Genomic DNA, 12,335 nt, shown 5'->3' with positions numbered 1-12,335 from the left:
CTTATTGTCAGTGAAAAACAAAATCCAGACAGTGACAGAACAACATTGAACAGTTTTCTACATCACCACATTCAGCCAATGAGGTTTACAGTCGTAATACATTCATGTTGTTTTCTTTCTTTTATTTTACCGTTGTGCATGTAAATTATTGTCATACATAGCCAAGATGTACTGCCATGCAGAAAATACATTGCAACAAAAACCCTACATCCTGAATTATATGTATCAGTCAAACTCAAACCAGTCCTTGCTCTGTAAAATCTGAAAAAGAAAGGGGGGTGCAATACAAGGGAAGGGAATGGGTACATTATTGACAAACATGACAAATTACATCATAATTATAAGCTGTACATTCACAATAGCATATCCAACAACACTCAAGTAAAGCCTTCTTTCTTCTACCTACCTTTCTTCTACCTGCGTCAAACATCAGATTGTCTTGCTGATTTTTGATTCCCCAACCCCCACCTCGTTCACAGTGTATGGTTACTCCTCGTGAACACTAAAGCAAGACATCAAACAAGCTTACAACCGCTAGATAGTATCCTCTCTAATTATGACCTATTTCTTTCTTTATTTGGTGTTTCTTTCTTTCTTTATTTGGTGTTTAACGTCGTTTTCAACCATGAAGGGTTATATCGCGACGGGGAAAGGGGGAAGATGGGATAGAGCCACTTGTCAATTGTTTCTTGTTCACAAAAGCACTAATCAAAAATTTGCTCCAGGGGCTTGCAACGTAGTACAATATATTACCTTACTGGGAGAATGCAAGTTTCCAGTACAAAGGACTTAACATTTCTTACTTACTGCTTGACTATTTTTGTTTGTTTATTTGTTGCTTAACGTCCAGCCGACTACGCAGAGCCATATCAGGACGAGGAAGGGGGGGATGAAGGGGGCCACTTGTCAAGCGATTCCTGTTTACAAATGCACTAACCCATTACTTGTGTCCCAGCAGGCTTTAGTAAAACTAAATTAATACCTACTGGAAGATTACCAGTTTCCAGTATGTTTGTTTGTTTGTTTGTTTGTTTATTTGTTGCTTAACGTCCAGCCGACTACGCAGAGCCATATCAGGACGAGGAAGGGGGGGATGAAGGGGGCCACTTGTCAAGCGATTCCTGTTTACAAATGCACTAACCCATTACTTGTGTCCCAGCAGGCTTTAGTAAAACTAAATTAATACCTACTGGAAGATTACCAGTTTCCAGTATGTTAAAATAGGCTTAACCTATCTACTGCTGGACTTACATCAGAACACTAACAGATTAAACTATACATGAATCGCGAGACAAGCGGCAAGAGAAGAGATTTTTGGAAAAAATACAGGTGGATGAGCAAGAAGGCAGAAAAAAGAAAAGAATTCATGAAGAAAAAGAGAGCATGACAGGAAAGAGGAACCAAAAATCTGCCTAACAGCAAACTAGAAAGCTCCTGCGGTTCCAAAAACAGGAGGGGCCTTTAATTTCATAACCGCAGTGCCCCACTGCGGGAACTGCTGGACTAAAATCTTTACAAAAATTGACTATATTCTATACAAGAAACACTTGACAAGGGTAAAAGGAGAAACAGAATCCGTTAGTCGCCTCTTATGACATGCTGGGGAGCATCCAGTAAATTCTTTCTCGTCCCAACCAATATGGGACTCCCCCCTAGCCCGCGGGGGGTATTTGGTGTTTAACGTCGTTTTCAACCGTGCAAGGTTATATCGCGACGGGGAAAGGGGGGAGATGGGATAGAGCCACTTGTTAATTGTTTCTTGTTCACAAAAGCACTAATCAAAAAATTGCTCCAGGAGCTTGCAACATAGTACAATATATGACCTTACTGGGAGAATGCAAGTTTCCAGTACAAAGGACTTAACATTTCTTACATACTGCTTGACTAAAATCTTTACAAACATTGACTATATTCTATACAAGAAACACTTAACAAGGGTAAAAGGAAAAAAAGAATCCGTTAGTCGCCTCTTACGACATACTGCGGAGCATCGGGTAAATTCTTCCCCCTATGAAAGACTTTCTTTCTTTATTTGGTGTTTAACGTCGTTTTCAACCACGAAGGGTTATATCGCGACGGGGAAAGGGGGGGAGATGGGATAGAGCCACTTGTCAATTGTTTCTTGTTCACAAAAGCACTAATAAAAAATTTGCTCCAGGGGCTTGCAACGTAGTACAATGTATTACCTTACTGGGAGAATGCAAGTTTCCAGTACAAAGGACTTAACATTTCTTACATACTGCTTAAAAAATTGACTATATTCTATACAAGAAACACTTGAGGGTAAAAAGAGAAACAGAATCCGTTTGTCGCCTCTTACGACATGCTGGGGAGCATCGGGTAAATCCTTCCCCCTAACCCGCGGGGGGTTCAGTTTTCTTGGATTTGTTTGATTTACGTCGGGATTTAAGGTAAGCTACAGATTCAGCGATGCCTTAATTTGTTGATCGATGCATAAAATGCCATAGAGCGGTTCATATTTGCCCGTAAATTACCCTCAAAGCTGAACATGTCGGCGATCGAGCGCCGGAAATGACTGTTCGATGGGTTTCGTAAGTAGAAATGTGCTTTATTTCACAAAATCAGCTCGTATATGACATCGGTTTGGGATTCTAATGGACGATGGAATCACTGAAGATGCAAAGAAGTGCTATTTCGGGGGTAGAATATATCGAACGACCCTGTAGATGAGAGGCGGTCAAATGTGAGAGATGAGCGTACGCGGGGCTGCCGACCGCGAATGGGACAGAAGAAGCACGTGGGAACGAAATGTCTGAAAAGCTTTGAGTTGTGCAATAAAACGGTTGGGTGCATCATACGCGGGGCTGCCGACCGCAAATTTGTAATTTGTTTTGATCAGCAACATAGTCTTTTGTTATAGAATTTTTTGTTTTAATCAAATCAATCATTAGAACTCTCTCTCTCTCTCTCAATGATAGATAAAAATCCATGATAATCTGCACTCGCCAAAAACATCAACTTTTAGAAATAACTCCGAGTTTGTCCCTAAATGAGCACCCCATTGAGCAAGTAGCTGAGCACTGTTTATTGGGACTAATTGTTGATAATAATCTGAGATGGCATACTCACAGCAATGAAATTTGCAAGGACATTGCTAATTATGTGTTATCAAATTTCTCTTATCAAAGTTGCAATGCATTATTAATTTTGACACACAAACTCTTTTACAAGGCCCACATAAACCCCCACATTGATTATGCTTCTATTGCCTGGGACGGGTGTAGTGAGGTTCACTTGAAGAAGTCGCTCCAGCGAAGAGCTGATAAGTTAATTCTGCCCAGTTCATCTCTTCCTACCAACAAAAAGATGGAAAGTATAGGGATGTTAAGCTTAAAGAAGCAGATTTTAATAAATGTTAATTTATGTACAAGTCATCTATCACGAAGCCCCAACCTATCTTGTACAACTCTTCAAATCATCTCCGTCATATTATCCAAACACTAGAAATAACCTTGTTTTGCCAAGGCCCCGCATTGATTTGCTTAAAACAAGTGTTTCTAATATGGTGCATAACTTTGGAAATTTACTGCCTGTAAATATCAGGTCATGTCTGTCATTATTTTCTTTTAAAGTCCGTCCTTAATTGAGCAAGAAGTCGAAGTCTTTATACCAAAAACCCACAGCTACGGCGAAGTACTTTGTACCCTACTCCGCTTCCCAAGTTTTGACATGTGAAGCTACCCGTAGCTCTGCGACGAAAGAGCAGAGTGCATTCCCTTGGACTTCACGCGAAGCTATGCTGAAATTTGTTCAATTAAAGCTCCAGTAATGGTTTACAGAACGATTTAAATCTTCAAGAAAAAAACAGTTCTAACCTTATCGAACACACTTGCAATAGCATTTACTGAATAGCATTAAATGACACAGTTCGTTTGAATGGCTATTTAGCTCGCGTAAACCACACACCTGTTTTCGTGGTTTATCTAACCCCTGAGCCATCGTGAACCCGTGTGATCCACTTTCCTTTTTTTACAATTTAGTAGTCAGTTTGGGATTTCAATGCGACTCGCTGTATCTGCTATAGCACGTTATTGTGTACCCCTGAATCTAAAACACAACAAACGGCTGCGAGTCACACGAACTGAGCGGTGGCGGTTGACCGTTCAAAGAAACTGGCGACATGCAGAACATTCGTCTGCTACGAGAAACACGTTTTGCAAGACACGCTTCCGGGCTACCTTTTTTTTTTTAAACTATTAAAACTTCTAGTTGTACTGATCTTGTCTTGATGAAAAAAAGAATTCTTTTATGATTTAAGAATGTTTGTGTAACAAGCTGTCAATTTATTATTTAGATTTTAAAAGTTAGTTCTAGCGCCAAAACGAACCGTCCGATTGTCTGATCAAACAATCCGGCTGGCCATGCAAAAATAAATTCTTTGAAAATTGCTCGCTCTTTCCGGAGGGTACCAAGGATGTTCTCCAGCGGTGAGTGTTTAAACGAAAGGGTGTTTGTACTGTGTGCCTGACAGTGTCTGTGATGGTTTACGGGAAGCTGAGTGTGCCTTTAAGGGACGAATTCTTGTTCCGGAAGCTTCGCAAAGTGAGCTACGCGAAGTTGACTTAGTCCAATTCAGGATAGCTCCGAGAGCACCTCTCTAACGACTAAGTGTGTTGTGTGTATGTGCATACTGTGTGTGTGTGTGTGTGGGTGTGTGTGTGTGTGTGTGTGTATGTGTGTGTGTGTGTGTGTGCCACAATGTGTGTGTGTGTGTGTGTGCCGTTATCTTAGGGCAACAGCTATAGGGTACGTGTGTTTCTAGGTTGATCAACATTTCCATTGAAATAATGCACCGAACCGTTTTATTGCACAACTCAACGCTTTTCTGACATTTCGTTCCCACGTGCTTCTGCTGTCCCATTCGCGGTCGGCAGCCCCGCGTACGCTCATCTCTCACATTTGACCGCCTCTCGTCTACAGGATCGGTCGATATATTCTACCCCCGAAATAGCACTTCTTTGCATCTTCAATGATTCCATCGTCCATTAGAATCTCAAACCGATGTCATATACGAGCTGATTTTGTGAAATAAAGCGCATTTCTACTTCCGAAACCCATTGAACAGCCATTTCCGGCGCTCGATCGCCGACATGTTTAGCTTTGAGGGTAATTTACGGGCAAATATGAACCGCTCTATGGCATTTTATGCATCGATCAACAAATTAAGGCATCGCTGAATCTAAAGTGTGTCCATACAGTGAAACCTACCTCACCGACACCCCCAAAAATCAAATTGACAAAAGCAAGATTCCTGCGTTAATCGACAAAAACATCAGAACAGATAAAACTGAACATTATCTTATATGTCATTAGCAGAACAATGAAATTTGTATCCAAAACAGTCAGTTTTGCTATCGCATGCCAAACGGTGTGGGTGCACATGTCATTCTTCTCAGAAGCCATAGAAGGCGGAACTTGATATTCTGTGTTGCAGGTTCCATTGTATAGAAACTAACTCATGTACAATTTTAACAATCCATTGCACGCAAGGCAATCACTGATTCACTCAAACAAGCACCTTGTCACATGGGTGATAGATTACATTTGAACTGCCAATGTTCAACCATCACTCTCAGTCTCACCCTTTCTGAAAATATCTTTCAGCAAAAAGTCTTCACAAGAAAGTTATTAGGCAGGCAGTTGCAGCTGATGGTTTTAAGCCACAGTGTGAAGGCCGCAACGAACAGTAGTGCCATGTTGTCTGTATAGAGAGCAGAAGTAAATGCACTTTCAAACAGCAGATATTTGATGTGATGATCTGTTTTGAGTCTGAGTCTCTGACTGCTGCACAGATCCAATGGAAGAAGTCAAGTCGAATCATCATTGTGGTTCATACGTCTATAGGCTGCAGCATCTGCACTGACAGGTGACTTGAGGACAGTGCCAAATGTAGACTTGTCAGGTAGTCTTCAATGTTTCCTTAGGAGTCTGGCACTGGGAACCATATGCGAGGTAGCGGTGGCTGGAACTTGTGACCAAGCATATACCTGTAAAAAGTAACCACTGATTACAATCACATATAGATGTTTTTAAGAAATAACAGGATTTTTCTGTGGTGCGGACCAATAAATTGCGGCCCCTGAATATTAACAGTGAGGCGAACAAAGACACACCCCAACCACTGAATACTAGCAATTACAGGTGATTTGGTCCCATATATATATATATATATATACGACTTGTGTCTGTGTGTGTGTGTTTGTGTGTGTGATTGATCGCCATGCACAGCCAAAGTTCTCGATGGATCTGCTTCAAATTTGGTGGGCTTATTGACAGAGACCCCGGACACAACCTGATCGATGAGATATTTCAACACGTGCTCTCAGCGCGCAGCGCTGAACCGATTTTCGTTTTTCACTGCACGTTACTATTTTTAGATCTCCCTTCCTTCGTGCGTCGGCGTCAATCGATATTCCCGTTTGTACGTTACTATATTTAGAAGGTCACTGCACGTTACTATTTTTAGATCTCCCCTCCTTCGTGCGCCGGCGATGCCGGCGTACACCCGGCGACGGCCGGGTATTCGGCTCTACTTCTTCCCGGCGAAGCGAGTAATCATCTAGTATATATATATATATTTCATGCAGTGTTGCTAAATATGTATTTGCTCTCTTCTTTTGAAAGTATGCATATCATAGTTAATAAAAATGTTGGGGGAATGGTGTATAGCTATATATATCCCATGACCTCCCTTCTTTGTCTCTGTAATTGTACTCAAGGTATATTTCTTGTAATTTCCATTGTTCTCTTGTTACATCTATGATGTAACCATTGCACTCTTATTATAACACATAAAATAGTGGATAAATAAGGGTGCACGAAATACATCATAGCTGGCTCTACTTTCTGTCGTCCTTGACATTCCAAAATCCACATGTACCTGTCGACCGGATGTGCAAGGGGTAACTACGCTTTTGAGAACTTGCACAAGGGTCGTTCAGTGCAATAGCATTATTTGTATTTTTGACCAAAATATGACATTTTACACAGATCAAGACAGTCAGTGTTCCTCTGAGAACGCGCCATCAACTCCTCTTTTTTTCTTCTCAGGCCTCAACCCCAAAATGACACACAGTGCTCCAGGGTTTCATTTACTAGTGCGCCCTGCGCCAATGGCGCATTAAATCTGAAAATGTCCTATCACAATTCCCTTCAGTGCGTCAAAGGGCGCATTGAGAATATGTACCACTGTGCCACCAAATATACACTTCACACACACACACACTCACAGGGGCGGAGCAGTTAAGCCAGAGGGGGGGGGGGGGGGGGGGGTGGTACAACCTGGGGTCCAGGGTCCCGTTGGGGGGTCTGGGGGGCAATTCTCCCCTGAAGCTGAAGAATGTTAGAGCTCTATTTTATAGACAATTTGTGGCTTATCCTTGATTTTAATCATGATCAACTGGTGTCAGCAGCCACTCATTATTTCTTTTAACGTTGGTATTAAATAATGGCAATTTATCTTCACTGATATCCGCTCTCGACATCATATAGTATAGAAGGAAGACGTGTCGCATACTGTGACAACTAAACAATTAACTCCTCCCCCGGGTTTACAGACAGAAAAAGAAATTCAGACAGCCGGGGGGGGGGGGACCCCGGTAACACCCCCTGGATTATATGTTGCTGATTTAATTGCATCAGACACCTGAAACTTTTTCAAACCTTTAACTTTAATTTCTTGAAAGTAAATCTCTTCCAATCTTGTGCAAATCTTGACAAACCTTGGGAAACATGACATGGGCGGGGATATAGCTCAGTTAGTAGCGCGCTGGATTTGTATTCAGTTGGCCGCTGTCAGCGTGAGTTCGATCCCAGGTTTGGCGGAAATTTATTTCACAGAGTCAACTTTGTGTGCAGACTCTCTTCGGTGTCCGAACCTCCCCCCGTGTACACTACATTGGGTGTGCACGTTAAAGATCCCACGATTGACAAAAGGGTCTTTCCTGGCAAAATTGCTTAGGCACAGTTAATAATTGTCTACCTATACCCGTGTGACTTGGAATAATAGGACGTGAAAGGTAAATATGCGCCGAAATGGCTGCAATCTACTGGCCGTATAAAATTTCATTTCACATGGCATCACTGCAGAGCGCCTAGAACTGTACCCACGGAATATGCGCGATATAAGACTCAATGATTGATTGATTAAAAGACCGTGTAGGGTGAGCCATTTTGCTTGAAAACCACGATTTGGAGGACGCTTTTCATTTTCTGGCTCAGCAGATTTTGATTCGCGGTGACTATCGTCTGCTATGTCGTCTGCTACACTACTACCACTCACACTGACACTGTCCACATTCGCGGTGTTCCTGTCATTTTGTCCGGAATCACTTACCTTGGCGAAGGGTAGCAAACCTTGGCCAATTTAGTTTATTTCTTTTTTGGTTGCGACATGATGTTCAAATCCAAATCGAAAGCACTGATTGACTGATAAACTATCGCGAACCGGCGAACGCAAGTATACACTCTGGCATCTATATTTTTTTGCAATGGTTTCCGTTCAAAACATTGATGTTTCGTTTTCGGTATTCGCGAAGGAAATAAACGCCAGTCAGTTGACTATGTACATCGGCAGCAGTTTTAGCAATCAAAGCCTGACCAATACAAAAAAACTGGACAAACTTTGGCCGATTTAGACGAATACTCTTCGGACATTTGGCCGATAGGGACATGAAAGTTTCGGCCAAAGTAAAAAAAAAATCGGCAATTGGCCGAAGGGCCGACCCAAACGACACCCCTTTGATCCACCCCCCCCCCTCTTCCCACTCCCAAAACCCTACTCAGCCCCCCCCCCATGTATTGCTGCAGCTAACTCCAAGTACACCAGAATCTTCAAAAAGATGAAGGCAGGTGGAAACTAGAAGAAGAAGAAGAAGCTACTGCTAGTCCCAAAATGTACATCATGAAACTTGAAAATAATCTGAGTCACGGGGTTCTACAAGTGGCGGTGAGCCGCACGTCTCACACTTGTATTCTATTATGCAAGGATATCATATAACATACGTTACTCACCAAATAGGCTGTCATAAATGAAGGACAAGTTTACATGCTCTATCAAAAAAATGAACGAATGAACTGCAATGAGAGTTATCGCACTTTCCAGGAAGCCAGAGTCAAACCTGATTAAAAGCAAAATGACAAATAGAAATTGATGTGTAAAAGAGTAAATAAGGATATTATAATGTTTGAAAAAATGATAAAGTTGAAGAAGAGTGCTGTCAGTCACTTGCTTAGTAGCTACATTTCAGTTAGAAATGGGCGTCTGTTTTTTAATGTACAGCTATAAATCTTTTTACAGATCTTTCACACCCACAAAATATAAATAAGAAGATAATTATGTAAGTCTTTTCTCACCTGCACTTTTTGTCACTTTCAAATACGCTCTTCTTGAACAGGTTCCTCCGCAGCTGTTTAACGCCACCATTCAAGTCATCGTCTGACAATTCAGCAAACACCACCCCTTTCTTCAAAACTGCAATAAAAACACCAACTTAGATTGACCATATTTGAGCATAAGTACAATATTGTAATATTAAATCTTGAGTGTCTGCTATGCAGACTCTCACTCATCAAAACATTTTAATTTCAGTTTTACTTGGGAAAGCTGTCACAGCATAGTAATAGTATGTTTCTGGTACGATATACTTAAAATGAGCATCCACTGTCTGGTTCATCCTTACTGTATTCAAATTGCATACTGAACTCCTAGCTGCCTTTCGCTGCTCAGTCTGCCCACTAAGTAAGGCATGTATGTAGAACTTCATACTGAATAAAACATTCCATGTGAATTTCTTGAAATTAACTGAACTTTTTTTTGTTAAAGAAAAACTCACCTGTCACGCTTGTCTGGGTTCCCATAGTAACCATAGTCTGCTTCTGGAGGTCTCGCTCTTTCGTCAAAGCATACCGCAGCAAGGTTTGAGTCTGTGGCCCAGTATCTCTCACTTGAGTTTTCTTTCTTGGGTGATCTCTCTGAAACAATCATTGGGAATAGCAAAACTAAGAAAATACCGCTTACTGTCACTTTGTTATCAGTATAACTATATGTTTTCAGGGATGTTGTTAGGCGTCGGACATTGGACATGTAACGATGAAAATCCCCAAATGTCCAATTCACATTGCGGCATGTCGGTCAGATGTCCTATCGTTTGCTCCCATGGGGTCGCCTTCACGCGGCGGGAATGTTTCCACAGAGCTACCCCACCCCTTTACTTCTTTTCTTTTGTCTTATTTCTGCCTTACCAGTCCTTTCACCTATATTTCCTTCCAAGAAAACTCTCCCTACTATTCCCTGCAGTTTTCCAATTCTTTTCTTGTTGTCTTATTTCTACCTGACTGGATCCATCACCTTTATTTCACTTACCAAAAGTCTTCTTTTCCACATCCTTATTTCTCTGCACCCTGCATGTCGTAAGAGGCGACAAACGGATTCTGTTTCTCCTTTTACCCTTGTTAAGTGGTTCTTGTATAGAATATAGTCAATGTTTGTAAAGATTTTAGTCAAGCAGTATGTAAGAAATGTTTAGTCCTTTGTACTGGAAACTTGCATTCTCCCTGTAAGGTCATATATTGTACTACGTTGCAAGCCCCTGGAGCAATATTTTGATTAGTGCTTTTGTGAACAAGAAACACTTAACAAGTGGCTCTATCCCATCTCCCCCCCCCCCCCCCCCCTTTCCCCTATCCCATCTCCCCCCTTTCCCTCGTCGCGATATAACCTTCGTGGTTGAAAACGACGTTAAACACCAAATAAAGAAAAGAAAGTCCTATCGTTTTAGCCTGAGCGTGGTCATTGTCCGATATGTACTCCATTCCTTCGGACAGCGCGATATTCGTTAATTTTCATTTCAAGATACAAATCTTCTAAAAGACCGAACGCTCCCGTGTTCAGCTGACACTGAAGTTGCCAGTGCCGCGTGCGGATCTTTTCTTTTGTCGGGAATTCCCGAACCGTTTGGGTATAACAGCGCACTGATCTAAAAATAGTGGATTATTGTTAGATTAGTGCATGCCACAGGAGTACGGGAGACAACTCCAACTGACTGTCGTCTGCTTTTCAGTTTGTTTTCGATATGAGACGAAGCACTGAATTATGCCGCTGAAAAAAACCTAAAGCCTGCAAAAGATCAGCATTAGATCAAACCGATCATTTTGTTTTTCAACTTTTATCCAAATCATGCAGTTTGTAATCAAAGTAAGAGCAATTTTTTTAAATACAGTTATAGTTATACAGACACAGATCTCGACATAAACACACTGACTGGTGAACAAACACACACAGTCACACACACAGTCACACACACAGTCACACACACACACACAACAGCGGCGTTCTCTTACCTGTAAATAGTGGGCGTTCAGGCAGATCTGTTCTTGCCTTCTTCATAAGTTGTTGATGGGCCGGGAGTGATCTTTTCTTTGGAGCCTGCCGTTTTTAATGCTTAATAAAAAGTTCCCTTTCTAGAGATAAAGCGGTTGCAGGGATCGGATCGGGCCCAGTGAGCTGCTGTTGGCCCCTGCCCCTGGCCTCCGCCTGTGCTCCGACAAAATGCTTTGTCACCGTGCAAATGTACGAGTGTCGAGTCTTTGGTCGTCCGCAGTTTCACCCACCTTTTTAGGCTTTTACACTTTTCTAGCTCTTTTCTGGGCTGGGGGAAATAAAGAAACTTTACTCCTTGCATGTCTGGTCGATGTGCATACCTAGAGTCGCTCGAACACACGCCACAGGCGCAGTGTTTATTGACCATTAAATGGCGAAGCTATGAGTTGATTCTTCCGGCAGGGACGCTGAAAGGTCAAGGTCAAATCCCCATGGCAAGCGGAACGAAACTTCCTTATTGCAAGTAGAGATTCAAACAAAGCAATGTATCCAGATCATCTAAGAAAGTGATAATAAAACGTTCTGTGTTATTTTTTGATTTTAATATTTGTTGACAAGTTTTAAATATGCTTTTTACTTTTCGAACCGAGTTGTTTTACAACATGGTGCCCTAGCAAAAGATAAGCCAATCAAAGAACGTAACGCACATGTAAAAAAGATAAGCCAATCAGATACACCGCTCTTATTTCTAATGTTTCCCAGGCTATATAAGTTGAGCTGTGAACGTGATAGCCTTGGCCCGTATACTCAGTTAAATGCTCCATACTAAAGCTCAATAAGGTGTCGAGAGAGAGAGAGCCGAGAGAGAGAGAGAGAGAGAGAGAGAGAGAGAGAGAGAGAGAGAGAGAGAGAGAGAGAGAGAGAGAGAGAGAGAGAACAAATAAGCAAATAATAAGGAACAGAGAAATGATAATTTTATGTGTCTTTTTCGAAC

General features: G+C 41.7%; 1 long non-coding RNA gene across 1 annotated transcript; it reads right to left on the bottom strand.

Annotated features, from left to right (window-relative positions):
• Window positions 1-107: 107 nt before the first annotated feature.
• LOC138949018 (uncharacterized) lies at window positions 108-12,075 on the bottom strand. Its single transcript, XR_011450145.1, has 4 exons — window positions 11,362-12,075; window positions 9,855-9,993; window positions 9,376-9,493; window positions 108-6,008 (listed from the first exon to the last, which is right to left on the bottom strand). It is a non-coding gene; the product is annotated as an uncharacterized lncRNA (long non-coding RNA).
• Between the last annotated feature and the right edge of the window lie 260 nt (window positions 12,076-12,335).

The sequence above is a fragment of the Littorina saxatilis genome, linkage group LG15 (assembly GCF_037325665.1).
Source record: "Littorina saxatilis isolate snail1 linkage group LG15, US_GU_Lsax_2.0, whole genome shotgun sequence".
Lineage (NCBI taxonomy): Eukaryota > Metazoa > Mollusca > Gastropoda > Littorinimorpha > Littorinidae > Littorina > Littorina saxatilis.
Note: the sequence above shows the minus strand (reverse complement) of the source record. Positions and strands in the feature narration are given on the sequence as shown.